Genomic DNA, 27,469 nt, shown 5'->3' on the forward strand with positions numbered 1-27,469 from the left:
CCTTTGCATGGCCTTGCAGATATGGGCATGCTCAATACACTGCTGCTCCATCACAAAATATGGTGCAACCAGTGCCACAGGCCCATTGTAAATGAGCTCATAACTGTTTTGGACATTTGTGAAAAATGACTAACCACTCAGCTTACAAGAAGTGCATCATGCATTAACTCTGAAAATGCACAAATGTTTAAATTTGAACTAAGGCTTGGGTGGGGGAAGAGTTTCATTGCCTGGTGGCTGCACAGTGAAGTGTTAAGCAGAGCATTATTTTAAAATAATCTCTATTTTGCATTGTGCATGGCGCACAGAGCTTCCATTTCCTGCGCTATCACAGATCTCTTTGCAGGTGAATCACTTACATTATGCAGTGAAGCTAAGCACGTTGATGGCTTGTGTTTTGTGTGATGGAGAGGTCCGGAATCCACCATTAACAGGAAGAAATAGCGATTTCACTAGGTCTCCTTGCACTGATGCAGAGCAGGCAGACTTGCAGCAACACAGACACCCTTGCAGCATGGTGCAAGGATGTCTGCGTTGGCGTCTGGCAGCCCATTGTGTGCCAGAGGTGGGGACATGGACAGGAATGCACCATATCTTATAGATACAGCACATTCCTGCCCTTTTATTTTGACGAAGGGCAAATCCAGAAAGAAGGCTGGTGGGACTGCCCTGCGTCACAAGTTTGTAAATATGGCCCTAAGGGCTACAACTGACAGCCATCAGACTATGAGTTAACTCTACTATGCTTTGCAAGTATGTGGCAGTACAAATGGGTAGCTGAACAACATACACATAATATTTGGCAGATAATTACTTTTACAACAAATGTTCTCTGACACTATTTGCAAAGTTACAGAACACATTATAAAGAGCAGTCTTGACTTTGGCACTTTACAATAATTTTTTGTGGTTTGTATTCCCAACAGAGCTGCCTTTGCCACAGCTCACTATTTTTGGATTGCATGATGTAGTTCAGCCCCGTTTGTTACACATTCCTACATACCTTTGTTGTGTACCAATGACTAGCAGTTAAGATTTGCAGTTTTTTTGTGCTTTACCGTACCTTGGAATGAAGAATGCCTACACATTGCAAGTGGTACAAAATACATTTTTGTTTATTAACCTGTATCAGGTACACAATCCATTTATTTGTGGCTTGATTTTCTCAGGCCCCTGTGAAAAAATTATTTACAATCTGCTCTTTCTGGCATTTCCCAGCACTTGAGGCCAAATTTGGCTGTTGGCCCTATTATTCCTCTTTATCATCATCCGGTCCTTCCTACTCCTCATTTTGAACATCCCAGAGCACATTGGTCCGCACACAGATGTTGTGCAGAATGCAACAGACCAGGATGATTTTACAGACCATTGGGGGAAAGTACAGCTATCTTCCGTCAGCAAATCAAGGCACCGGAAATGAGATTTCAGAATCCCAAATGTCCTCTTGACAATGGACCAGGTCCTGCTGAGGACATTGTTGAGGGTGCGCTGTGCCCCTGTCTGGGGATATGCATAAGGGGTCATGACCCTTGGCTGCAGTCCATATCCTTGGTCAGCTGTAAACGAAGGAGGAGAGCAATAAGACAATGTTCATGATGCTTGCTATGCCCCCAATCATTTACATACTGTTTTATGCCCTAATGGACTCATTAACTTTTCACACAGTAATGGAGGAGTAATGACATTGGTTGACATACATGCACGTTAATATTTGGTCTGACTGACCTGTAGTACACATACAAGTGTAATGGGCTTGGTGTTACACTTACTATTTCTCTAACTTGTGAGTGCCTATGTCTTGCCGATGGCAAGTCCGCAATATTATGGATAGTAAGTTAGCAATGGAGCTGACACATCTATCACACTTCAATATATTTTTTGACTTTTAAGTTATGTTGGCATATCATGACCTCAAACATGTCAGAAGGATCAAATTCTGACAAATGCTGATGATGGTGACCCATTCAAGCACACATATTTGCATGTGACAGTAGTACTCACTGTTATACATTGGCTACTGCCATGGAGGGTCTCTAAGTTCATATCATTATGCTACATGATAGTCCACACATGGCAGTGCACTGTGTCTACTGTGTTGACAGTACCAAATTGTAAAGATTGTTTGGAGTGTGGCGCTCTGCAGTGCAACTGTGAAACTCACAACACTACCCTATCTCACTAATTGAGGACACTGTTGGTGAGATTTTTCTACAAGATGCATTATTGTGTGTTTGCCATCTGCACATGCATACAATGGGCAGCATTGCACCAAGACAGGCAACATGTAGACATAACGAATGGGTGGCTGCCTAGTATATGAGCTCAACTTTGTGCAAGAGGGACGAACGTGCTGCACATTTGGAAGCCTTGGCTGACTGGGGATCTGGTTTTTGTAACACGAAATGGAGAAGACACAGGATTGCAGGTAAGTTAATATGATTAAATTGTTAATTTGCCAGGGTGCACATGAGTTGGGTATGATATATATTTTTTTCTCATTAGGTTTCCCAGGTATTGGATACATGACATGGCTCGTGACCATAGGAGCTTCTTCTGGACACACAGACATAAAAAATGGAGGCCCTTCCTTGAGCACAGCATTGTAACACAGCATTTTAGATGTAGTTGCATTGCTGAAGATCTTTCCACCTTTTTGAGGCACACACAAGGACTCATTTTGAGGTTGTTGCCACAGGGCACCACAGGGAGCATTAACTGAAAAGGTCATAAATGTGTCATATTAATGACAGACAGCACATTTGTATTTACTCTGCTTGCACATTATCACAGATTAGCGAATTGTGGCAACAGATGCCTCCTTGCATCATGGTGCAGGTGTGTGTCTGCATTTTGGACTCACTTGTTATAATGCCATAGGTAACCATTCCTGCATATGGACAAACAAGGCAGGCTCATGATACTTCTGCAGCACACATATGAAGAGTAACTAACTAAACAAATGAAATTATGTTGCCCTTATTACACCTCCCCTGGGGAGGCATATATATATGGGGATATTGTGCAGATTACCATGTCCTTGTGAATCTGGAAATGTATCCGATGAATTAGGTGTTTGGTGGATAAACTGGATATGAGGCCCATGTGATTCATCCTTGATTCAGAGTAAGGTAATGCAACACTTTGCACTGCCTTGCCTTTGTCCATATGTATGAGGCCATGCCAAGGCACACAGGGTAACATTGCATAGCCTCATATGTATGATTGAAATACTTTGCCTCAGCAGAGCATCACGGAAATTGACCCCTCAGCAGTTCTAGCTTCTTCTACATGAGGGTCACAGTGGTTTTCCAGGTCTGTAAATGTGTGAGTTATAGTATTATTTTGCATATGTGCTATGTGTCATTTTGCAAATAGGAGGCACACACCTGCTACATATGCAGTGTCTCACTCATCCAACCCGAATATTTCTAAGTGGAGCAACATTATCTACTGTAGTGAGGTGAATAATGTGCTTGAGATATACTTATCAACCAGTAGGCCATTCCCATGTCTTCCGTTCTAGAAGCTCTTGTTGATGGAATGTCTGAAGATGTATGAATCATGAGCACTTTCATGGTACTTGGCCAGCACATTTATGAACATCCATGGATGGTCCACTGTGGCCTCCACATTGATTGAATATGTGTGCTTCCAGTTTCTAAATAGGCAGGCTGTAGCTGCAGGAGGCACCAGTTGCACATGGGTGGAGCCCATTGCCCCCAACACATGTGGAAAACCAGCAATGGCGTAGAAGCCCTGCTTATTTTCCAGCTGTTTCTGGTGTGTGCTGGGAAACATGAGGTACTGGGGTGTGAGGCTTATGATGCGGAGGAAGGAAGAAAATGATAGCTGGGAGACTCCTGCCATTCTTTCTGTGATGGTTTGGAATGAGCCAGAGGCCAGCATGTGCAATACAGACATCAGCTTAGACTGCAGAAGAATGTTGGTGGACCTCTATGATGTTATCTGCAGCCTTGGTGCAATCTGGTGTAGGAGCTGGACAAAGGACTCCCTCCTGGGATAGTAGGTGATGACCTCCTCCTCCTCCCTAAGGTCAATGAAGCGACTCCTCTGACCTCCTGGTCAGCGTCTGTTGCCCTCCCCAGTGCAGCTCCACCTGTTGCTGCTGCTGCTCTCTCTGCCTTGCCCGAACTGAGAGCCTGCCTGACTCTCAGTTGGAGGCCTACCTCCACGAGCAGGCTCGCACCTGCGCTTCGTCCCTGGTGGCCTAGTGGCCATCTGCAAGTATATTCTGTCTCTCTTTACTCCTGATTTTACTGCTGCCTTTGTTTCTGTTTTTATTTTCTGTCTCCATGGCCATCCCAGACAACTACAAAATCATCCACAAGGACAGAGCCAACCGGTCTGGAGGAGGCATTGCCATCGTCTACAAGAACAGCCTCTGCCTGACAACCACCCATGAGTGACAGTCTCAGCAAACCCATGAACACCTACACTTCCAGATTCAGACAAACCCCAACTCCTTTCTTTGTGGCACTCTCATCTACAGGCTGCCAGACCCTGACCCCAATTCTGCGAATACATCACCAACCTCATCCTACTCGGCGACCTCAACTTCCACCTTGATACCCATGATGACCCCAGCACCACAAACCTCCTGAACAACCTCACAACACTCGGCCTAAAACAACTCATCAACATCCCCACCCACAGAGCTGGACACATTTTCGACCTTGTCTTCTCAGCAGGAAACAACATCACCATCTCTCACACATCTGAACACCGTTGGTCCACTTTACCTTCACATAGACGACTGCATGCCAATATGCCCCCCGCCCCCTTGGCAGACACTTGGGCAGAGTTACAGAAGCACAACTCACCAAAGCTCTCAACCACTCCCCTCCGCACCAGACACAGTGGAAGCTAATGAAGCCGCACGCAATCTACACTGCTGGTTATCGGAATGCACCAACAACATAGGACCCCTAAGGAAACCTCCTGGAAACCAACATAGCAAAACACCTAAATGGTTTATGGCAGACCTACAAGAATCCAAACGCTCATGCATATAACTGGAATGGAAATGGAGGTACAGCAAATCAACCAAAGACAGCATAACCCACAAGAATGCTGTCACCACGCACCACCAGAATATCAGAGCCACCATAAAAGCCACCATTCAGGAACACCTCAGCACCAGCGCTCACAACAGCAAAGAGCTCTTCACCATCATCAAAGAGTTCACAAACCCCAGGACAGACACCTCATCCAACACTCCCTCCCAAGACCTCTGCAACGGCCTTGCATAATTATGAGATGTATGAAGGGCCTTATGGAAATAATGGATGTTAACATCACTGACCAATAAGACCCCATATGGCCTATGGGATCCTAAAGCCAGCAAATGTTCACCAAGATTGGATTGGACAAATAAGTTATAAAAATTAATAACAAGCACAGTCAGTTAGTTTTTGAATTCTAACTGAACTGCCAACAAAAAACTAGGGGCCCTATGTGCGAAGCAATTTTGTGGTTGCAAAAGATGAATTTTGCCTTTTGCGACAGCAAAATGGCCTTGTATGATGTACCATCCCTATTTTTTGAGTCGGTATCCTGTTACTGACTCGCAAAATAAGGATTGCGACTCACAATTAGGAAGGGGCGTTCCAACGGAATCCCTTCCTAATTGCGACCCACAAGCCCATGTATGATTGTTTGTGACCATGAAAGCGGTCGCAAAAAATTCACAGTTAACACTAGTTTCAAATTGGTGTTAAACCAATCGCAAACGGGAAGGCATCTCCACGGTACCCCTTTCCCTTCATGAATGGTAGCAAAAATGTTTTTCTCAAACGGATCACAAATTGCGAGTCGCATAACAAAAGGTCGTACATCTGGCCCTAGATCTGGTGTCCATATGCATGGCCTTACACTTAATGTTGAGTAAGACCAGAGCCACTACGCCTCTTTTAGCCTGACTCGCTTGAGGTGGTAAAGAAGAGGATACAAATGAGGAATATCCCTGTAGAAAAAAGAAATCACTCTTATTCCAGGCTTCTTGCATGGTCACAATAGGCTGCTCTGATAATAGACTACTGCAGCACTTGTTGTCCATTTTGTTGGATAGACCCGCTATGTTCAAAACATAAACCTGAAGTGGATACCTTCCTTTTCTACTAAGTCTGCTGGACACTCTGGGGCCAAAAGGGGATGTATCAGTAAATTATTGTTCTCAAGGGAGCTCAATGGTAGGAATTTATTCAACCCCTCAAGAGGGGCTATAAGACCCCACACCTCCTGAGGAACCTGCGTGCCCTTGGGTATGAATCCCTTCCTTGCAGAAAAGTGACCCTCTGGTGGATTAAAAAAAAGCCAAGTGGTAGTGCCGTGGTGCCTGCACCACATGAATTGCCATGGGCCAACTGATGGATTAAGCAGCCTGCTATATCTGGTTTGCTAAAATGAATGAGAATGCAGACCCTTGCCCACAATTTCTCCCTGTGTCCCACCCAGCTTACTCGTCAAGCCATAATAATATTGGGAGAAGCCTTACCCATTCTTGTGTTGGGTGTCACACCAATGGATGACCTTGCTGATAAGTTCTGGGGTTGTTTCTACTGCTGCACCTGTCCCAAAGGGTGTAACATCAGCCAATAAGGCCATTAACGGGCACTTGCAAACTGGATCTATTAACAACTGATTCCACTTGAATGGACAGGGGGGAGTCGAGAGTTGCCCTGTTTAGTAAAGTAGTTGTGCCATGAGCCAGCCACAGGGGGGAAAACCCGCGAGCAGGAGGCACGAGACCCCTCATTGCCCATACATAGATTTTTTGCCAAGAACTTAATGTTATCAGGCTCCATTGTGGAGAGACTAAAGCATTCAGGCTCTCGCTCAGCACTTGCTTCTTTGGAGATGTAGGAAGCAATATTGGGGCGACTTGGAGAGATTCCCTGGTTACCCATTTTTCTTGTTATGAGTTCAACATAGCCTTGTTGGGGATTGGTGCCCTAATCCTGTCCCCTAACCCTGTCCTCTGTCCCCATCCCTTGGCAATAAGAGGGCAAATTGGTTACAATAAATACTAGCACGTTCAATTTCATGTGAAAACCATTGGCCACACTTTTCATCATTTTAACAATATTGTCCCGGAGGTTGTCCAACAGAGGCTTCAAAGCTAATTTACAGTCACAAATGATAGGCAATGAGCACACAGGCTCCTCACAGACCAAACCAACAAGAGAGTTACCAGGAGCCGGAGCTTCATTTACACCTTTAAAGCAGATAGATTTATTTTTACTAGCTTTGGATTTAGAGCCTCGGTCTGTTGTTAGCTTAGGTAAAGAGATCTGGTCAAAGGTGTGAGTATGCTGCAATGACGTAGTCTTAGCTGAAATAGAACCCCCTGGTGTTGACTTATGCGGTACAGGACCTTCCTCCTCAGGAGGGGGGTATATTATGACTGAGGCCTTAGGACTTCCTCTAGATCAGAAGCTAGGCACACAGCTATCTGTTCTGATGCCCAATTATTCCTCAGCACTCATCATTGAGGGATCCCACTGCTGAGGAGAGAAACGGAAAATGGACTCACATTTACGTGACACCTTCAAATGGAGAGGGCCATGGTTGCTGTTAGATTTTCATTTGCCCATTGTGGTGCCCAAAACACAGTCATTAGGGAGCAGCCCAGCCTCCTCTGGGCTCTGACGGGGCAGAAGGGCCTGCCCTTGGCCCAGCTTTGTCCAGACTCAAGCATTCTAAGCGGCGGAACTGCTGAGGGTGCTATAGGGAATGTTGAGGACGGCCCGCCCCCTTCCTTGCAGCATCTCTGCAGCTGAGCTTTCCGGTGCTGTGGCTGGTGGACTATGGTTTCCCCTGTGTTCGCTGGAGTCTATGGGGGCAACAAAAACCTTGCAGGCAAGAATAGTGAACCAGGGAGCCGGACTGCTGAGGGCACTATATGGCGAATTGAGGGAGGTTCTGTCTCTTTGGTGATTGTTGTAAGATGACAAATGTTGCAATTGCCACATGGATAGAGTCCTGTGATTTTATGAAGATTCTGCTGGTTGGGTGTTTCGGAGATGATGAGTTTATGAGGCCTGGTTTGTACCAGGTGATCTCTTAGGTTCTGTGATCTCTTGAGGGCAAACAAATGTTTAGGTAACTCAAATTGCCTGTGTTGAAAATTTTCCATTTCTTGTGGATGACTTTTGGATGTCCGTAGACTGGGGAACGTAGGTTGTTACCCAGGTAATTCTATCATTACTTTGTTTCAGAGATATTTCAAAGATAGCTTTTCTGTTGTTGTTTCTTGCTCGTTCCCTGGTGTTATGAATAATTCTCTATGGATATCCTTTGCCTCCCAATTTATTAGTGAGATCCATAGATTGATTATCATAATCCTGAAGATGACTGCAATCCTGGAGATGGTTGCAATTTCTTCTAATGTGAAGAAATTGTTCAAAGGGTAGATTTTCTCTCAGGGCCCTTGGATGCTGGCTGTCAAACCTCAAAGGACAGTTATGGTCAGTTGGTTTATGGAAAGTTGAGGTTGTCAAGGTGCCATTCTCACGCTTAATGGTGAAGTCTAGGAAGGATATTTGCTCTCTGGAGTAACTCTGCCTGAATCGCAATCACGGGTCCATTGTGTTGATCCAGTTGAAGAATGTTGCTGCATGTGTGATGCCTCTTTTCCAGAATACAAAGATGTTATCCATACATCTCCACGGCTATTTCTTTTTTGAAGGGATTGCTGAAATCAAAAATGAAGTTATTCTCAAAATGGTGCATGTAAAGACATGCCAAACCTGGTGCAAATGTACTCCTCATATGAGTTCCTTGGGTTTGTAGGTATAGGGTGTTCTCAAATAGAAAGACATTTTCTTTCAATGCTATGCTGGTGCAGTCTATGATGAAACCTATTGGGGTGATAGATGCCCAAGATGTAGCTCTGAGTAGTTCCTGTACTACTGCAAGAGTAGTGTCTTGAGGGATACTGTATTATAAGCCCCGATGTCAAGGGTAATGAGTATGTACTCAACATCTTCCAGTTGGATGGTCTGGAAAATGTTGAGCATAGCCTTGGTATCTTTCAGAAAGGTTTGAGTCATTGACATCAAGAGCTGGATGAAGGAGTCACAGAACATGGAGAGGGGTTCCAGAAGGGAGTCTATCCAAGATATAATAGGACATACTGGTGGTGGTATCTGTCCTTTATGGACGTTTGGGAAGGTATTGAAGTACATAATCAACCGTTTTTTGTTTCTGCAAGAATGCTAATTCCTTGTTAGTGATCCATACCATCATTTATACTTCATAGACCTGGGATGCAACTTTCTTTTTCAAGCTGGATGTGAAATCCACTTTCTTATGCATCTGACAGGAGTCTCAAACACTCTTCTTTGTACATCTGTTTGCTCATAACTACAACTGCTCCTCCTGGGTAAGATGATCTGATGGTGATTGTGTTTTCATTAGCCAGAGTGTGAATTGTTTGTTGTTTAGAGTTGGACAGATTCTGGAAGGTATGCTTTGGCCCCAGTTGAGAAACTTCCTTTAGAACAACCTTTTCAAATGCCTGCATCTCATTAGGTAGAGATGACAATAGGGAGAGGGGGACAAAAGTAATGGGATCCCTAAGACCTGTGATGGTGTTCTCATCAGTTTTTGCCTTATGCTGGAAAAAGAAATGTAGGCTTATTTTTCTGAAAAACACATTGTTTACATTGTAATTTGAATTGATCTTCCTTTGGTGTGAGGACAAAGTCAAATCCACAATTTAATACACTGGTAAATTTCGATAGGTTGATGATTAGGTTACTTGTGTGTTTGACATCTACTTCGTCCTGCTCCTGGTTTGAATTTGAAGCTGATCTGCCCATTGTACTCAGGCATTTCTGTGCCTTCGTTTGCCTCTCCTTCTTTCCAGGCCTTTTCCTAAAAACCTACTGGGTAGAAAGGGGTCCAAATCTGGGTTGGTAATGTCTCATCAGTGGCTGACAAAACAGTGACAGTTAGTATTGAGTTTTATTCAGTGGTTGACAATTGGCAGTGTTCCACGTGTAGTCATCTTCACTGCTCCAGTCCTCTGAGCTGCATGTTCACCTATAATTCCTTTATTTTTCTTTGTGTGCTGTGTTTTTGGTCGAATTGCTTTTTACTTTAGTTTGGAAGTCCTCCCTGGTGTATTAGTACACTTTCTCTAGACTGAACGTCTTGATATCTTTTGTAGCTTTTGGAATTTTTGCTAGGTAAGGTATTCTTTGTTTTCATTTGTCTCTGTGTTTATCTCTTCTAAATTCTTCTTAAATAGAGTCAGTTGGATAGTAGAATTCAGGGCATTTTCTGAAATCAATATTCTGACCAATAGGGAGTATAACTATCTTTTTGCTGTGTTGATAATAAGAATAAGCCAGTCTATCATGCATTTCCATGATATTTTAGCCCAGTCTTTCTGGAAGTCAGTATCATCAAGAGAGATCCAACGTTTATTGGTCATCCACAGGCCAACTGAAGCTGTGTTGACACGTAAGTATTCTGTCATGATGGCCCGTTGCAGGGCCACCTTGACCTGTTTTTTTCTGCTTAGGCTTCTGTATAATTTGGGACCCGAAGGAAGGAGAATAATAACAAATTTACCTATGGAAGTTGTAACAGTGCGCACAGGTGTTGCTAAGGAAAGCAATATGGGTGGGACACATGATGAGAGTTCATCCATAATTAGAACTCTAGACAAACGATTCAGTCCTAAAAAGAACACTGTGTTAGTGCAAAAGAAAAGGCCACAATTACCATGAGAATCTATTGATGATTGTATGACTGCATTAGGAGCCCTTGCTGCCACATGCAGTTATCATGAATTTAAAGATGAGATAGCTTGGGATTAGCTTACAGAAAGGATGAATAATAAGAAGTTTCAAGAACGATTATTATTGATAGCAGATCTAGGTCTAGAATCAGCTTTAACAGTGGAAGTATAGTCTTCACGAATTCCGATTTACATTAGAGTATGCTGTGGGTGCAAAGAATTGCGTGGGTGATTGGCTATCCAGGCTATCTAGGTTACCTTTATTTGTGGAGAATATTCAAGAAGAACATACTGATCATCTTGAAGTTGTGTGTGCTACAATTCCGTAGATACTATCTCGGAGGGGGCATTGTCCTAGGAGGAGTGGAGGCAGGCTTTACTGGATGACAGTGAGGTGCTAACTGTTATTAATTGTTTGATTCAAGGATGGTCTGACACCAAACAGATGTAGGATAGTCTAATTGCATGTAAAGATGTAGCAGATGAATTCTCTTTTGTGGACGGTATAATGCTTAGAATTGAGTTGTTGGTTGTCCAAGAGGTCTCTGCAGAAAGGTTTTAGAATTAGTGCATGAAGGACATGTGGGAATATGTGCTTGGAAACAAAGGTTTAGAGAGGATTTTTGATGGACTGGATTTGACAGAGAGGTCGAACATTTTGTGACAAACTGCACTGCATGTGTGACAACACTCAGATGATTGTACCTAGTCCAATTTCCCTGATAATTTGTAACATTGGCTTTGGACATTTCAGGGTCCTCTGGAGTCTTAGGCAGCACACACAAGTTGATTATTCCTTCAAATGGCCTGTTTGGGGATAATGTCAATTTAAGAGTCATCATGGAAGTCCATCAAGATATATTTTTGAGATAAGGTTATCCTGAGGAGTTAGTAACAGATAATGGCACACAGTTTGTGCCTAAGGAACTGCAAGAACTTTTGAAATCTGTGGCAGTGAAGCATGTAATAAGAATTTCCTTATATCATCCCAGTAGTAATGGATTGTTGGAAAGATTGAACCGTATGATCAAGGATCAATTGCAATTTGCATTTGGTTAATAGATTAGAATGGAAGTTATTAAAGATATGGTGTGGGCCCAAAAAACTACCCCACATATAAGTACAAGGATCCCACCTTTACCCTGTTAAGGGAGAAGGTCTCTGGCTCCAAATTGAACAAGGAATGGATGAAGAGGAAATGTACTGATATTGACAAAATGGAGAGGGTTGCTGATGTTAGAAGTATGGTTCAGTGTAAGCACCACTCAAAACATAGGTGCTGCACTTAGCAAGTCACTGTAGGTGGCTTAAAAAAACAGTTCATATCCAGAAAGAGTTTTTACATGTCTCTGCTCCAATATGAGTGAAGGAGTTAAAGACCATATTGTGGGGTTAGAAAATGGTAAAGTGTGGAATAAATCTGTTATATCAATTGTTCCCAACTCAATGACTAAGTGGGTAAGTGGGTGGAACAAATACCAGTAGTAGTAATCAATCCAAGAGTTGGGGTCTAGTGTGTCGCTCTCAGAGTGCTGGGAAAGTTCTTGTGAAATGCAAGGATTTTGTCATGTAATCTGAAAAATGCTATCTATGCTTACATGTTCATATTATTTGTTCCTAAGTACATTAAGGCCCTCATAATAACCTTGGCGGCAAATGCCGCCTACCGCCAACATACCGTGACCGCGGTGGTATACCGCTACGGCATTATGACCCACACAGAGAACACCGCCACTATACAGACGCGCACACAAGTCTGCCACACCAAAGGTCAGTGATAAATTGGCAGTACCAAAACCCACACCGTTACGCCAACAGGAATACACCCACAGTATCAGGACCCACGAATCACTGCAGCGGTCTTTCAACTGCGGTAAACCATTGGCAGTACAAACCGCTGCGCTCAAAATACACACACACTTACAAAACTACACCACATTGGACAATTCAAACTATACAGACCTGACACACATACACCACCACATCCACACACTCAGACCACTATAAAACACACACCCACATTATCCACAGCTCTTTCAATGAAAAAAAAGATTGGCCATGGAGAGAGACCCAAGCCTGGAGCACACACCCAATCTGAGCCACAGAACACCATCACCCATACACCATCCACGCCCCTTACAGCACACACCACAACACATCACCCCACACATCCTCACACATATCACTCACACCACATCCATGGCATCCCAAAGACTCCCCAGGTTTTTAGAGGAGGAGCTAAGGGTCATGGTGGAGGAAATCATCCGGGTAGAGCCACAGCTATTCGGATCACAGGTTCAGCAGACGTCCATTGCAAGGAAGACGGAGCTATGGCGGAGAATCATGGACAGGGTCAATGCCGTGGGACAGCACCCCAGAACAAGGGATGACATCAGGAAGAGTTGGAATGACCTACGGGGAAGGTGTGTTCCGTGGTTGTAAGACACCAGGTAGCTGTAGAGGACTGACGGTGGACCCCCACCTCCTTCCCCACAACTAACAACCTGGGAGGAGCAAGTCTTGGTGATCATGCATCCTGAGGGCCTCGCAGGAGTAGCAGGAGGACTGGACTCTGGTATGTCAAGCTTTGCTATTATATCCCCCAACCTACCTGCATGCCATCACAAAATCCTACCCCTACCCTCACCCCCATCACTCCACCACCTCAAATAAAACCCCACTATCACAACCCACCCATCCCAATACCAAGCCCTGCATGCCACACCAATGCATGGACACCCATCACAGACCTGCATGGACACCCATCACCACAGCATGCCCATTAGAGAGAAGCACCTAACCCACAAAATCACCACTCACACAAGGCAAAGCTGACAGGGCAATCACAACCATACAGGGAAACACATCCATGCACAAGATGGCACACTGAGATACAATAACACTGCATTTACATCCCCACAGAAACCCTACTCAACGTCACCGTAGAGGAGTTGCCAGCAACATCCAGTCCCCCCCAGAAGAGGCCCACAGTGATTACAGCAGCTCTGTACGCCTGGATCACGATGACCAACCTGGCCCATCAGGGACCTCTGGACAGTCGGATACCCTGCCACAGTCCCAACCAACCACAGACCCTCCCCCCTCAGGAAACACCAGCACAGCACCCACCCATCGGGCCTATACCACTGTCCCCAGGACACGTCAATCAGCAGTGTGTCCACCACTACAGGGACCCCAGGCAACCCCACAAACCCAAGAAAATCAGGGACCTGGGGTCAGTGGCAGTGGGCATAGAGGCACATGGCAACAGGGAAGTTGGGAGGACTGCTGTGCAACAGGGGAGGACAGGCCCAGGGAACCAGGGAGGCACTAAGCAACATCCTGGGAGCATACCACCACTCTCAGGAGACCATGGGCCACATACTGGCCAAGCTGCAGGAGACCCAGCGGCTGCAGGAGGGACAGTACCTAGGGATGAGGGAGGACCTCAAACACGCCTACACCATCCAGGTCACCATTGCAGGGGTGCTGGCTGACATGGCCAACACCATGAGGAAGGCAGTAGCACAACAACGGGCCCCTGACGCTAGCCACACCGATGAACAGCCCTCCACCCCCACTGGCGCTAGTGGACAGGAGGCCCCGCCACTGGAACAACAGGCCACCAGCACCCCACCCCCTGCAGAAGGAGAACCACCCCACAAACGGTCCCTGCGATCCAGGCAGAAGCCAGAGAACATTGCCAAGACTCCCACCAGGAAATAAGACTCTCCTGGTTGTCACCCTTGTGTCCCACTCTGTCACCCTGTCCACCTTGAACTGCCATTACTCCCCTTCCTATGCCCCACTGGACAATGCACCTGTGATACCAAGAAACTGGACTCTATCCTGGACATTCCTCCACCATCACCCCAGCCCATTGCACATCCCCCTCTACTTATTAGCACTTAAATAAACACCCTTGGACCAAATACAAACCTGGAGTCTGTCACTTGATTGAGATATGTATTAGTACAACATTCTGAAAACATTGCAAGTCATATGTACAGTAATTAATACATTGGTGTGACCTTTAGTGGGCAGCCGTAAACATACCAGGAGCCAGAGTGGTCCACAGAGATCTGAAAATAGAGATGCCAAAGGGTACAGTAAGTGTCTATAGACATAGGGAAATCAGGCTGCCATGTCCAATGTCTAACACAAAACTGCAATGTAAAGTGACGTTACCTGTGTGTCATTTGAATTACTGCTGTATGATATTACTTCTGTTGTCCACATCTTTTTCCTCTGCCTCCTCTTCGGCACTGTTCACAGGCTCCACTGGTGCCACAAGACCATCCCCAGGCTCATCCTCCTGCAGAAAATGCACCTGGCATCTCAACGCCAGGTTGTGCAACATGCAACAATGATCTGTCACACCTTCTTGGGTGAGTAGTACAGGGATCCACCTGTCAGATGGAGGCACCGGAACCTGGCCTTCAGGAAGTTGAAGGTCCGCTCAATAATCCTCCTTGTTCACCCATGTGCCTCATTGTAACGTTCCTCTGTCCTTGTCCTGGCATTTCTCACTAGGGTCAGTAGACATGAGAGGTTGCGGTAACCAGAGTCACCTGCAAATATTGAGGGACAACATTTAGCCACACACTATCCGATATGGCCCACACCATACACCAACATATACTGGGTGGGAACCAGGGCTCACCTTTTAGCCACACCCTCTGCCTCTGTAGTTGGCCCATCACATATGGGATGCTGCTATTCCTCAAGATAAAGGCGTCATGCACAGAGCCAGGATACTTGGCATTCACATGGGAGATGTACTGGTCAGCCAAACACACCATCTCCACATTCATAGAGTGATAGCTTTTTCTATTCCTGAACACCTGTTCATTTTTCCCTGGGGGGGGACAAATGCTCCATGTGTACCATCAATGGCACCAATGATGTTGGGGATATGTCCCAGGGCATAAAAGTCAGCTTTCACTGTGGCCAATTCCTCCACCTGGGGAAATACGATGTAGCTGCGCATGTGTTTCACCAGAGCAGACAACACTCTGGACAACATGTTTGAGAACATTGGCTGAGACATCCCTGATGCCATGGCCACTGTTGTTTGGAAGGAACCACTTGCCAGGAAATGGAGCACTGATAAGACCTGCACTAGAGGGGGGGGATACCTGTGGGCTGGCAGATAGCTGACATCAGGTCTGGCTCCAATTGGGCACACCGTTCTTGGATTGTGGCCCAATAAAGTCTGTAGGTTAGGAAAATGTGTCTGTCCTCCATTGTCACAAGGTCCACCAGGGGTCTATACACTGGAGGATGTCTCCATCTCATATTCATCCTCAGCGGTCGAAGCCTAGGGAGGAAAACGGTGAGCAGAGGGTCATGTTCACACATCTATTGCAATGATGATGCATCTCTTACTTTACAGAACCAGTATGTGAATCCGAGAGTCAGTTGATGTGCCAATGTCTGCTGTGATGCAGTTAGGTGCCATGGCCTGTGCCCTGCTGAAATGGCAGCTGCCTGACCTGTGTGGAGGGACAAGTGGAAATGAGGTAAGTACACTGGCGTTGTGCGCCGTTGCGGTAGGCGGTCAATGACCGCCGCGCAACTTCGTATTGATTATCATTGGGCCCTATGGGTTCCAGGAGCCAATGGCGATGTACACCGGTGGGGACGGTACGCACCGCTGTGGACGTGATCGCTATTTTCTATCTGTTCACTCACTTGCTACCTGATCTTCAACAGGAGAGGACCTACACTGCAAGTGCTGCTGTGACCTGTGTTGGAAGCGACAATGGCTCATGTGTCTGGGAAAGGACCCCTAGCTGGTAGATGGGGTCCTACCCCAGTACACCTTACTCTATGGTCCTCCAGACAAAGAACTGAGTACACTGTGAGCATGATGTGTGGGCCATGAATGTATGAATTGCTGTGTGTGTACGAGCCGTGTAGGGGTGGGTCTGAGGGGTCCTGGGCAGAGTGCTGCATGTATGGTGGTCAAAGTATGTGTGATAGTGGATGGGAGGGATATGGTGGGCCATGAGTGTGATGGTACGGACGGTCTTACTAATTCCTTTTCTGCTGTATTTTTCCTGCAGGTCAGCGCCCATCAGAAAAAGGGTATTTGGCGTGCCATTGCCAAGGAGGTGCTGACCCCGGGATCTTTGACAGGCGGCGCACCCACTGCCACAAATGGTGGGAGGACCTGTGCCGCTGGGCAAGGAAGACGGCTGAGGCCCAGCTGGGGCTGGCCTCCCAACGAGGAAGGGGTGCCGGTCGCACCCTGACCCCCCTGATGTTCTGCATCCTGGCAGTGGCCTATCCGGAGTTGGATGGGCGCTTGAAGGCATCACAGCAGCCACAAGGTGGTGAGTACAGATTCAGAATCCTGACTTTGCACGCGTTAAGGGTTACCTGTGTGGGGGATGTGGGCTGTGGATGCCCCCAGGCCAGGGCGAAGATGGCAGGGTAGGTCCCTTGTTGGGCAGGCTCTAAAGCACTCCTACCCCAATAGTGTTAGTGGGCATCTACTACTGGGCAGGGGCCTGTGGGTTTCAGGTGTGCAGCTAATGGCATTAGGCAATGTACCCCATGGGCTGGTGACTATCTTTGTAACTGGTAGTGCATGGCCTAGTGCATAGAGCTGTTCCCTGCGTGTTGTGTACGCCAACTGTAGTGTTGTTGCTGGCATTGACCAAGTGTATCCTCTGTCTCTCCCCCCTTTTTGTTTTGTCACCCTGTCCTTTTGTACATTAGCATCATCTGGCGGAGGAGCAGAGGCACCAGTGACGAAGGGAGCTGCATCCCCCATGGGCCTGGAGGCCTAATCCACCTACGGTGAGGGCACTAGTGGAACGGAGGGCGAGGGGAGCACCACGATGGGGACAGGAGGGGAGACCACAGACAGCGACTCCTCCTCTGATGGAAGCTCCCTGGTGGTGGTGGACACCTCTGTGCCCACCCCAACAACAGGTACAGCCGCCACCCCCCACCACCACCGCCCTCCCAGCAGCCCCTCAGCATGTTTCCCATGCCCACTCACCCAGGAGGGTGGAAATCTCCTTCGCCCCAGGCACCTCAGGCCCTGCCCCAGTCAGCCCTGCTGCCCTCAGTAAGAAGGCTATTGACCTCCTGAGATCCCTCACTGTTGGGCAGTCAACCATTCTGAATGCCATCCACGGTGTCGAGAGGCATTTGCAACAAACAAATGCATACCTGAAGGGCATTCACTCTGGTGTGACGGCCCAACAGAGAGCATTTCAGGCTCTGGCCTCCTCCCTGATGGCAGCCATTGTCCCTGTCTCTAGCCTCCCCCTCCAAATTCCTCTACCCAGTCCCAATCCCCCCAACCCCAGCCTATCCCAAGCACACCTTCAGACCAGCATTCACCCAAATCAACACACAGAAGTGGCTCAGGCAAACACACGCACCACACTTCATCTCACAGGCACTCACACAAGCACCATCCCCATGCAGACACACCAACATCCACTGTCTCCACTGTGTCACTCTTCTCCTCGTCATCCACCTCCCTCCCATTTGCGTCTCCACTCACACCTGCATGCACTACATCCTCATCCACTACCTTCATCACGAGCACACCCATCACTACACACCCCTCACTGGCAGTCACCACCCCCACATCCATGCACATGTCCCCTGTGTCCTCTCCCATTGTGTCTGTGACCCCTCCTACCAAATTACACAAACACAAGCACCCACACACCGAATAGCCATCCATCTCACAGCAGCACCCAGCCCATGCACATGCACCCAAACTCAGCCAACAGACACCTCCAACAACCACTCCCTCTTCCTCCACTCCCAAACCTTCTACCTCTTCCCGCTCCAGTGTCCCTAAGAAGCTTTTCCTGGCAAACATTGACCTCTTCACTACTCCTCCCCCCGTCCTTCCCCTCGGTTCAGGATGGCCAAAACGCAGACCAGCACCTCAATCATCAAGTCTGCGTCCGCTGTGGTTCCTGCAGCTGTCAGAAGCTCAAAGGGGGCACCCGTCAGACCAGCCAGCGTGCCAACAACCCCGGCCAAGGCAAAAACCATTCCACCACCTGGCAATTCGAAGAAGGGGACAGCATCCAGCAAAGGGCAGGAGCCACAACCACCCAGCAAGGCCACCTCAAAGACTCCAGCTGCCAGACCCAAGGTGACACCACCATCTGCCAAGGTCAAGAAGGGCACAAAACACCAGCCAAGGCACTTCAGCTGTCCGAGCCTGCAGTTGAAGGCCTGGTGGCTACCTGCACAACTGCCAGCACCATCACCTGCACCGCGGCCAGCACCGCTAGCAGCCCTGCGGCAAGCACTGCCGCAAGCATTCCCACCTGCACCGCCACCTGCATCGCAGCAAGCACCACTACTGTCAGCAGCAGCAGCCCCAGTGGGCGGCCGTCCGAGGCTGCAGAAGAAGGGCTGGAGCCTCCCCATACCACTGGCAGCACCAGCACCTGCACCGCAGCCAGCACTGCCACCTGCACCACCACAAGCCCTGCTGCAAGCACTGCCACCTGCACCGCTGACAGTAGCACCACTGCCAGCAGCAGCAGCCCCAGTGGGCAGCCATCCAAGGCTGCAGGAGAGTGGCTGAAGCCTCCCTTCACCACTGGCAGCACCACCACCAGCACCAGCACTACCAACACTGTGCAGCCGTAGCCACCGCCGGATGGACTCTAGCCCTGTCTCCATGGACTGTCATGCATCCTGGGCACTGCAAATCTCGTGGCTCAGACAGCCAGTTGATGTACCCTATCAGTGGCAGGATGAAGCACACTGGGCACAAAGCCCCCCTCAAGAACCATTGGAGAAAGGCATCCACTCACCCTATCCTTAGCAGGATGAAGCACACTGGGCACAAAGCCCCCTCCAGAACCAGTGGAGAAAGGCATCCACTTGAGAGACTGTGGCCTTGCACTCCCCAGAGCCAAGCAGTGGGCAAACCACCCACTTGAGAGACTTGAGAGACTGTGGCTTTGCACTCCCCAGGACCAAGCAGTGGGCAAACCACCCACTAGGGAGACTGTGGCCTTGCACTCCCTAAGACATCGCTGTGGGCATGGAGCCCCCTCCAGGAGCAGTGGCGTTGTCCCATCTTCCAGCTGAGGAGGCGGATGGGCGGGTTGTAATGGGGTGGGCGGTACATTGTCTTCCGCCTGACTGTTGGCAGGTTACCGCTGCGGTGTTTATTGCTACCGCCATGGCGGTCGGTGTGTGTTAAAGTGGCTGAATGTGTTGGCAGTTTCCACCGTGGTCGTGATTCCATTTTTTTTACCCGCTGGCCTGTTGGTGGTGTTACTGCTGCTTTTACACCAACCACCAGGGTTGTAATGAGGGCCTAAGTATTGTAACTGTTTTTTTTTATTGAATGTTATGTCCTACAACAGCAGGTAGGTAAGCACATCAGTTGTATGTGCAGAAGGGATTGCATGTGACATCAGTAGTAGATAGTCATTAACATTTGCACTTGTCTCCCAAACAAGGATTGGGGGGAAGAGGGAGGGAGCGAATACAGTCCACTCAGGAGTGGCATGGCAAGGTAGATGACCTGGCAAGTTACATTAAGCCCTAAAGAGAACCACACTGTGGGGAGGGTGGGTGCATGGCCAGGCAGTGTCTGCCCCGTTTGGAGCTAAGTTGTTCTCCTTCGTGGCCTCTTGTGCACAGGTAGCTTGCCAGTGGGAACCATATGTCCTGGGGACGGGATCGTATTGGCTTCAGCTCCCAGTATTCTGTCAGTTGCTCCTTGCAATAGGTCGTATTACAGAGCCAGCTAATCCTGCGTAGTGTCTTGCGCCTAGCCCAAGTACCGCCACTTTGTGCTTCGCTAGTAATTGCAGCATAGCTGTCAGTTTACATGCGGCTGAGGGTACACAGTGCTTAATTTGTGCTTATTGCTTCCGTTGCTGAGCACCGGCACTTCTTTTTGAGGGCTGGAGCTTTTTCTTCTGCCTCAAAGATTTGCTGCGAGCAAAAGACACATATGGGAAAGACCGAGGAAGAGAAAAATGAAAAAGCGGCACAAAGGTAGAAAGCAGAAAGCTGCCAGAGTGAGCTGAAGGGGGCAGGGAGTGGCTTTAAATGGATTGAAGAGGCCTGAGATGACTTCAGGAGTATGCTGCCTCAGTATTCCGTGCTCCCATATTTAAATGCAGCAGCCGCGTGTTTAAGAGGAGGGCTTTGGGCACCAGCACGTTTTTATTTACAAATTAAGCACTGAGGGTACATCTTTCACGTATCCCAGGATCACTACTCTTTGCAAGCGTTGTATCCCAGTGTCATTCATACTGTCCATAGCATCAAGCACCTCCTGCCAGAAGCGTTGAATCCCTGGACAGTCCCATGCCAAGTGGAGAAATCCATCGCTGGGTGCTGCTCAGTGAAATCAGCGGCCATCCTTGATCAGCTCCATTTAGAACAGCTGCTCCAGAGTGTGACACAGTCAATGCAAGGACATAAAATGCACTAAGTGCAGATGGTAGTTTGGCGACAGTGCCTGGACTGAGCGCAGCAAAACTTTCACTGGTCTTCGGTGAGAGGGGTACCTAGATCCACCTCCCACATGCATCGTGCACTAGTACATTGAACTGTGACAGAGCTCTGCATTCCCTGTACAATTTAGTTATCAGCCTGCGTGGCAAGGGCAAAGTGATGAATTCCTCAAGTACCTGAAACACGAGGTGGGTCGTCGGGAAGGAGGCATGGAGCGCCCAGATAAATGCACACAGCTGGTAGTATGTGAATGCATGAAACAGTGATGCTTCAGGTCATTGCAAGACTTGCTGTGCTGTAATAAAGGCGTTATCTGGGTAGATTGTGCCCATAGAGGTCAGCTGCAAAGAGCGCAATTAGGTTCCAGCATCAAGTGTTATCAGAATTGAGGGATGACCTAGGATCGGCATTAGAAAGAGTGGAAAGGGAATCCAACTGCATGCCGCCTAAGCTCACTCCAGGCCCACATTGTGCAGGTCACAGTGTCCACCTGTGCTCTCGTGCGTTTGGGGGTCAGATATAGCGCCATCGGGAGGGGGCATAGCAATAAGCGATTATATTCCGGAGCAGTGTTTGCCATGAATTACATGGGGAAGAGCCAGTAATGTGCATATTGCCCCTTAGCGCTACGATAGTATAAGTCCATATCTGAGACCTCCAGTTCTCCTTGTTTGAAAGGAAGTGTTAAGATCTCCCATTTAATACGGGGTTGACGTCCTGCCCATGCATGGGACACCAAACGTGATCAGAACTATCTACAGAAATACAGTGGCAAGGGGAGGGTCAGATTATAAAACAATTAAAGAAATTTGGGAAATACTATCATTTTAACAATTGCCAGACTCCCAGACAATTCGGGGGACCTTCACCCAGTCGCACACCCACTCCTCCAGCCATGTCATTAGGTGCCTGTAATTTTCCCTCCACCGATCATCAAGATTGTGGATAAACCAATCCCTCAGTTTGTGCACCGGCCCCCTCACCCAGCAGAGCAGGTGCTCTGATGGGAATTCCTCGGACGTGTCCATAAGGGGAAACATGACCGATTTGACCAAGTTGATAAAAATACCTGATATGCCCCCTAATCTGAGAAATTTCCTAATTAATGGATCCATGTTATTGTGAATGTCCCGCATGTATTAAGTGACGTCGTCAGTGTACATGGATACTAAGATCTGGCACGGTACAAATGCTAGACCTTGGTGTGAGTGATGTTGGTGGAGGCGCGCCACAACGGGTTTCCTGGCAATAGCGAATAATATTGAGGATAAGGGGCACCCTTGACATGTGCCCCTAGAAACTGAACAGGGAGCATTGATTACTCCATTGATGTGAAGGTGAGCCACAGGTTGGGTTTACAGCAGATGGGTGAGTGGAATGAATGTGGGACTCATTCCTAACCAAGAAAGCAGCAGAAACATAAAGGGCCATCCTAGGGAATCGAATGCTTTCATAGCATCCAGAAATATAGCAGTCGCGTTAAGGTCGGGGTCTATGGTGTGGAGCAGGACGAAGAAGGTGCGCAGGTTATGCAACATTGACCATCTGGGTACAAAACCCAATTGATCTAGGTACATGATGACAGGCAGAAGTGGTAATGACCACGAGGTAATACGTTTGGCAATGATTTTATTGTAGACAATAATCATGGACAGGGCACGCTAAGATTCACAGTGACAGGAGTCCTTATCTGACTTAAGTATTGTTACGATCAAAGCCTCACCTAATGAGGGAGGGAGCCCTTAGCAAGGGACTTCTCATAAAGAGCTTGTGGATGTGGAACAAGAATATCGCCATATTTCTAGTAGAATGCGGCAGTCAGGACATCCAATCCAGGGGCCCTAGCCCCGGGCAGAGAGCTGATGACCTGCTTGATCTCTTGCGCTGTAAATGGCTTGTCCAAGAGCGGCCGATGGCCTTCATGCAGTCACAGAAACTGTGGTGAATCGAGGTAGGAACTGGGGTCAGGAGGCGACTCGGTTTGAGGTACTATGTAGAGCTTCACAAAAGAAAGCAGTCATTGCTTTTGGACTTTCGAATTTCCCACATGCTCACCTTGCTGTTCATTCTCTAGCTCGACAATTTACTCGCTTGCCCAAGGCCTACGTATCGAAGCGTCCAGAGTCTTACTGGCATGATCCCTCTCCCTGAAGCATCTTGCGTCAGCCTCCTTACCCAGATAGTGCATCTCCCTTTGGGCTGCCTCATCATATTCCTCTAGTTTGTCTCTCATGGTAGCTAGTAGTATGGGTCTTTATTTGTAAAGTATTGAAGCTTTAGGGAATGACTCACTTTCAAGATGCGTCAACTCGCTGCCCAGCGCACAGTACACTTGCCTGCTTTGCAATGCAGGACCCCCCCAGATCACTACCTTAAAGGTCTCCCACAGTGTGGAGTGAGTAGTCACTGACTTTTGATTGTGCTGAAAATATTCTCCTATTGCTATTTTGACTTCCTCCTGAAGGTTGCACAGGGTACCCGCTGGGAGATGCCAGGCGAAAGTTTACTAGATGCCACCCGAGGGCTGAAGTTTCAGCAGTATTGTCTCATGATCTGAAAACAACCGCTGCAGGTATTCAACCCTTGAGGTCAATGCATCCACATCATGCGTAGCGAGCCACAAATCCATACGAACTATCTAGTGTGCTATGCAGTTATACATTTACCCGCTCTGCTTTCTGCATTGCGGGCGCTCTACAGGCCCAATAAGTGGTTGTCAGAAATGACTAGGTGCAAACACACTGCCATGTTTGGGTGTGGCCGCTGAGTGTCACTGGAGCGGTCAAGCCCTGGGTCTGGAGCTACTTAAAAATCCCCTCCCAACAGGATTGCTCCTGGGCCTAGTGTGCCCGCCAATCTCCATACCTCTAAGAAGAAGTCGGTGTTGTCCGAGTGCAGTCCTTTACTGATAGCAGTCAGATCGGGTGTCCTTGTAGTGTGCCGGCTAACAGCATATATCTTCCCTGTGGGTAACAGAGGATTTGACGCATGTGCCGTGATAACCCTTGTGTATCAATATGGCAACACCGCAGAAATAGTTGGAGTAATGGGCCAAATGGCATTCATTTAAGCACAACCCGCACACAGGCACATCTTTGTTTCCTCTGTAAGGTAAAGCTCCTGCAACATGCAAATATCAACACGGTGTCTTTGGAGATAGCCAAGAACTTGGCGCACCTTGCGATGGTCATTTAGGCCTCTTATGTTCCACATTAAGTATTTAAAATGCTGCGTCTGTTCATGAGATGATATATTAGCATTCTAGCCGCGTGAGGAGGGAGTACCTGGGAGAGCACCTACATCGCAGCACTGAGTGCGTATCGAGGGAATGGGGAAGACTTCTATCTAACTAAAAGAACAGAACCCATTGCAACAACCCAGTAATCACCCACCATCCACTTAAGCCTCCTAAATAGGCTCACATATAAAGCGAACTAAAAGTGAATAAAGAAAAAGGCAAGAGCCAGGGACTTACCCAGCAGGAGCAAACCTGAGGTCCGGCTCGCTGCCAGCCAGGGGCAGCTGGGTGGTCGGAAGGAGTATCAGCTGGGTGAGCGAACCCCCTGAAGGGAGCCTTCAGTACACTCATCCGGAAATTCTGTGCCTTTGGAGCTTCCATCGTGGCATTAGGGTCCCCTCTGTGGCACTTCACTGACATCTCACAGGGGCTGCTTAGTGCATCAGTGATGAGCATGCCATGGTGCCTCGGGCTCCATTGTCCTCATTCATCATCACTGAGATGAGTAGTTCCTGAGTCTTGGGATGTGTCAGGTGAGCATGCTCTCGCTCTAGGCAAAGTTTTCACAAATTTTGCTGCGGCCTTCGGATCAGTGAAAAAGTGCATTTTCCCTTGGCGGTAGATGCACAGCTTAGCAAATGTAGATGAGGGTATATTTGGCGTCTGTCTTCCGAAAGGAGCATGTAATCTGCAAAAAGTGTCTCCAGCCAGCCTGCAGTACAATATTACAAAGGATAAAGGATGTTGCCACAGCACCTTTAGTCCTAATCTGTAAAACCAAGATGTCACATAGTTTAAACATTTTATATTTAGATTAGTGTCAAGCTCCATAACTGCTTGTAATTTGGCCAGTTCACTATGGGACCACAACCTTACCCAAATACTTTTTTAGCCCAGGATCAAATATCAAAGGCAAATTTGTGAGCTCTGGGGAAGATGTAATAAGATATCAGCAAGTATTCTCGTTTGTTGCCAGACTACTCACAGTAGTGGTTCCTCATATTTCTGCTCCACATAATGCGGAAGATTGTGCCTTGAGCTCATACACTTGCAGGGCCAGTGAAACTGATCTGAACTGTGGAGACCTGTTTCCTTTTCAGAAGTACAGGGTACTCTTTTGAATTTGAGGTCCCCATGCTAATGAATTTGGCCTAAGTAGTCGAATGTCCGTACACAGTCAAGAGAAGTGTTGCCTGATCAGGGTTTGCCCCTGAACGCTGTGCATAAATTGCAAACTATGGACTTGGTCTTATGGATATACATTCTAGCCCTCTGTGATTGCAGAATTCATTGAACTTATTTAAAAGAATTTGCAGACCCATGGACGTTCTAGATAAAAGTAAAGTATCATTAGCAAAAAGAAGTTCTGGAACCTTTTTGCTGTTTAATGTGGGAGAATCATTTATACAGTTGCTAAGATATTTTGTGAAATCATTTATGTACTAAGAAAATAGGTTGAGTGCCAGGACTCAGGCCTGGTGAACCCCCGTTCGAATTGGGATAGTGGTAGTTATTTCTTCTAACTTGCCCTGTCTAACCTGGGCCTAGCTAGACTGATAGAGCCTAATTATAGCATCTAATATGTGAGAGGGTGCACCCAGCAATCCAAGGATCTCCCACAGTCTGTTTCTGAGGACTAGACTGAACGCAGGCCTTAGATCAACGGAAGCCACATGTAGATTATTTTTAAGCAAAGTGATATTTGTCCATGATATAAGTGAAAAACAAAAAACTTGGGACCTGATTTAGAGTTTGGCGGAGGGGTTACTCTGCCACAATGGTGATGGATATCCCATCTGCCGAAACATAAATTCCTTATATCCTATGTGATTTATATTTTGGTGATGGGATATCCATGTGACAGCGTAACCCCTCCACAAAACTCTAAATCAGGCCCTTGTTCAGTAGTACTCATCATAGTACGAATGCCCACCTAAAAGTGAGGCAAAATCTGAGCATCATCCACCCGTTCCTTGAAACTTATCCAAGTTTTGATTACAAAAGATATTCTGTACTTTATCAAGGAGGATCATGGGTCTATAGTTTCTAGGCTCACCACATCACGTTTTATTTAAAAAAAAGGTATTATATGCACCCCAGGCCAAGAAACAGGTAAGTTAGTACTGCCAAGTATCGCATTGAATAGTAAATTAATGTAGGGGGCACATATTTCGATCTCAGATCTGCAAATATCTCCCTGGGCCATGTCAGACTCTGTGGCTCTTGTAGTCTCTTGCAGTGAAAAAACAATGTGTTCAACCTTGGAGATATCCCTTGGTGGCAAGCCAAGGTCAAAGTAGAATTGTATTGGTCAATTATATTGTAATCACAATCAGAATTAAGGTCAGAGAAATGCTTGACCCAGAGATTAGGCTGTAAAAAGTGATTTGTTGGGATACCAGCAGCTGATGTGCCATGAGCTATTATTTGCCAAAATGCAGCGTTATTATTATACTAAATGGCCTCCAGTAGATCCTGCCAATTACCCTCATTCCAATCTTCTTTTTTTAATGGGCAAAACATGTTTATAGGATGACATAGCATCTCCTATAGCAACTCGATAGAGGGATCTAGAATAACTTGGGATTTTGCTCTTCCACACGCATTACAAAACAAATGTGTAACTTCAAATTTTCAATTGGAAGTTTGTTTATAGGCCTTAGGAAAAAGATTTTAAGAGAAATAAGTAGTTTAGTATGTAGCTCAATTATTGGTATATATACAGGCCTGAAGACTGTTGCAAATCAGCTGTAGAACAGGTTTTAATAGGTTCTACCTCCAAAGCAGAAAAGCCTAGAATCCCATCCTTACATTGCATAAGTGTTATGCAAGAATTTTTAGAGGCTGATCAGTGGTACAGCAAATTTAATGATCAAGTGTTTTTATGGTAGGAGGCTCTTTTTTCTTGGCAAGGGTGCGATTATACACATAAAAAATGTTAACAGAAAACCCATAAATATCAAGAGAAGGGATATCTATTTTTTAATGGA

This window comes from Pleurodeles waltl, chromosome 6 (genome assembly GCF_031143425.1).
Source record: "Pleurodeles waltl isolate 20211129_DDA chromosome 6, aPleWal1.hap1.20221129, whole genome shotgun sequence".
NCBI classification, from domain to species: domain Eukaryota; kingdom Metazoa; phylum Chordata; class Amphibia; order Caudata; family Salamandridae; genus Pleurodeles; species Pleurodeles waltl.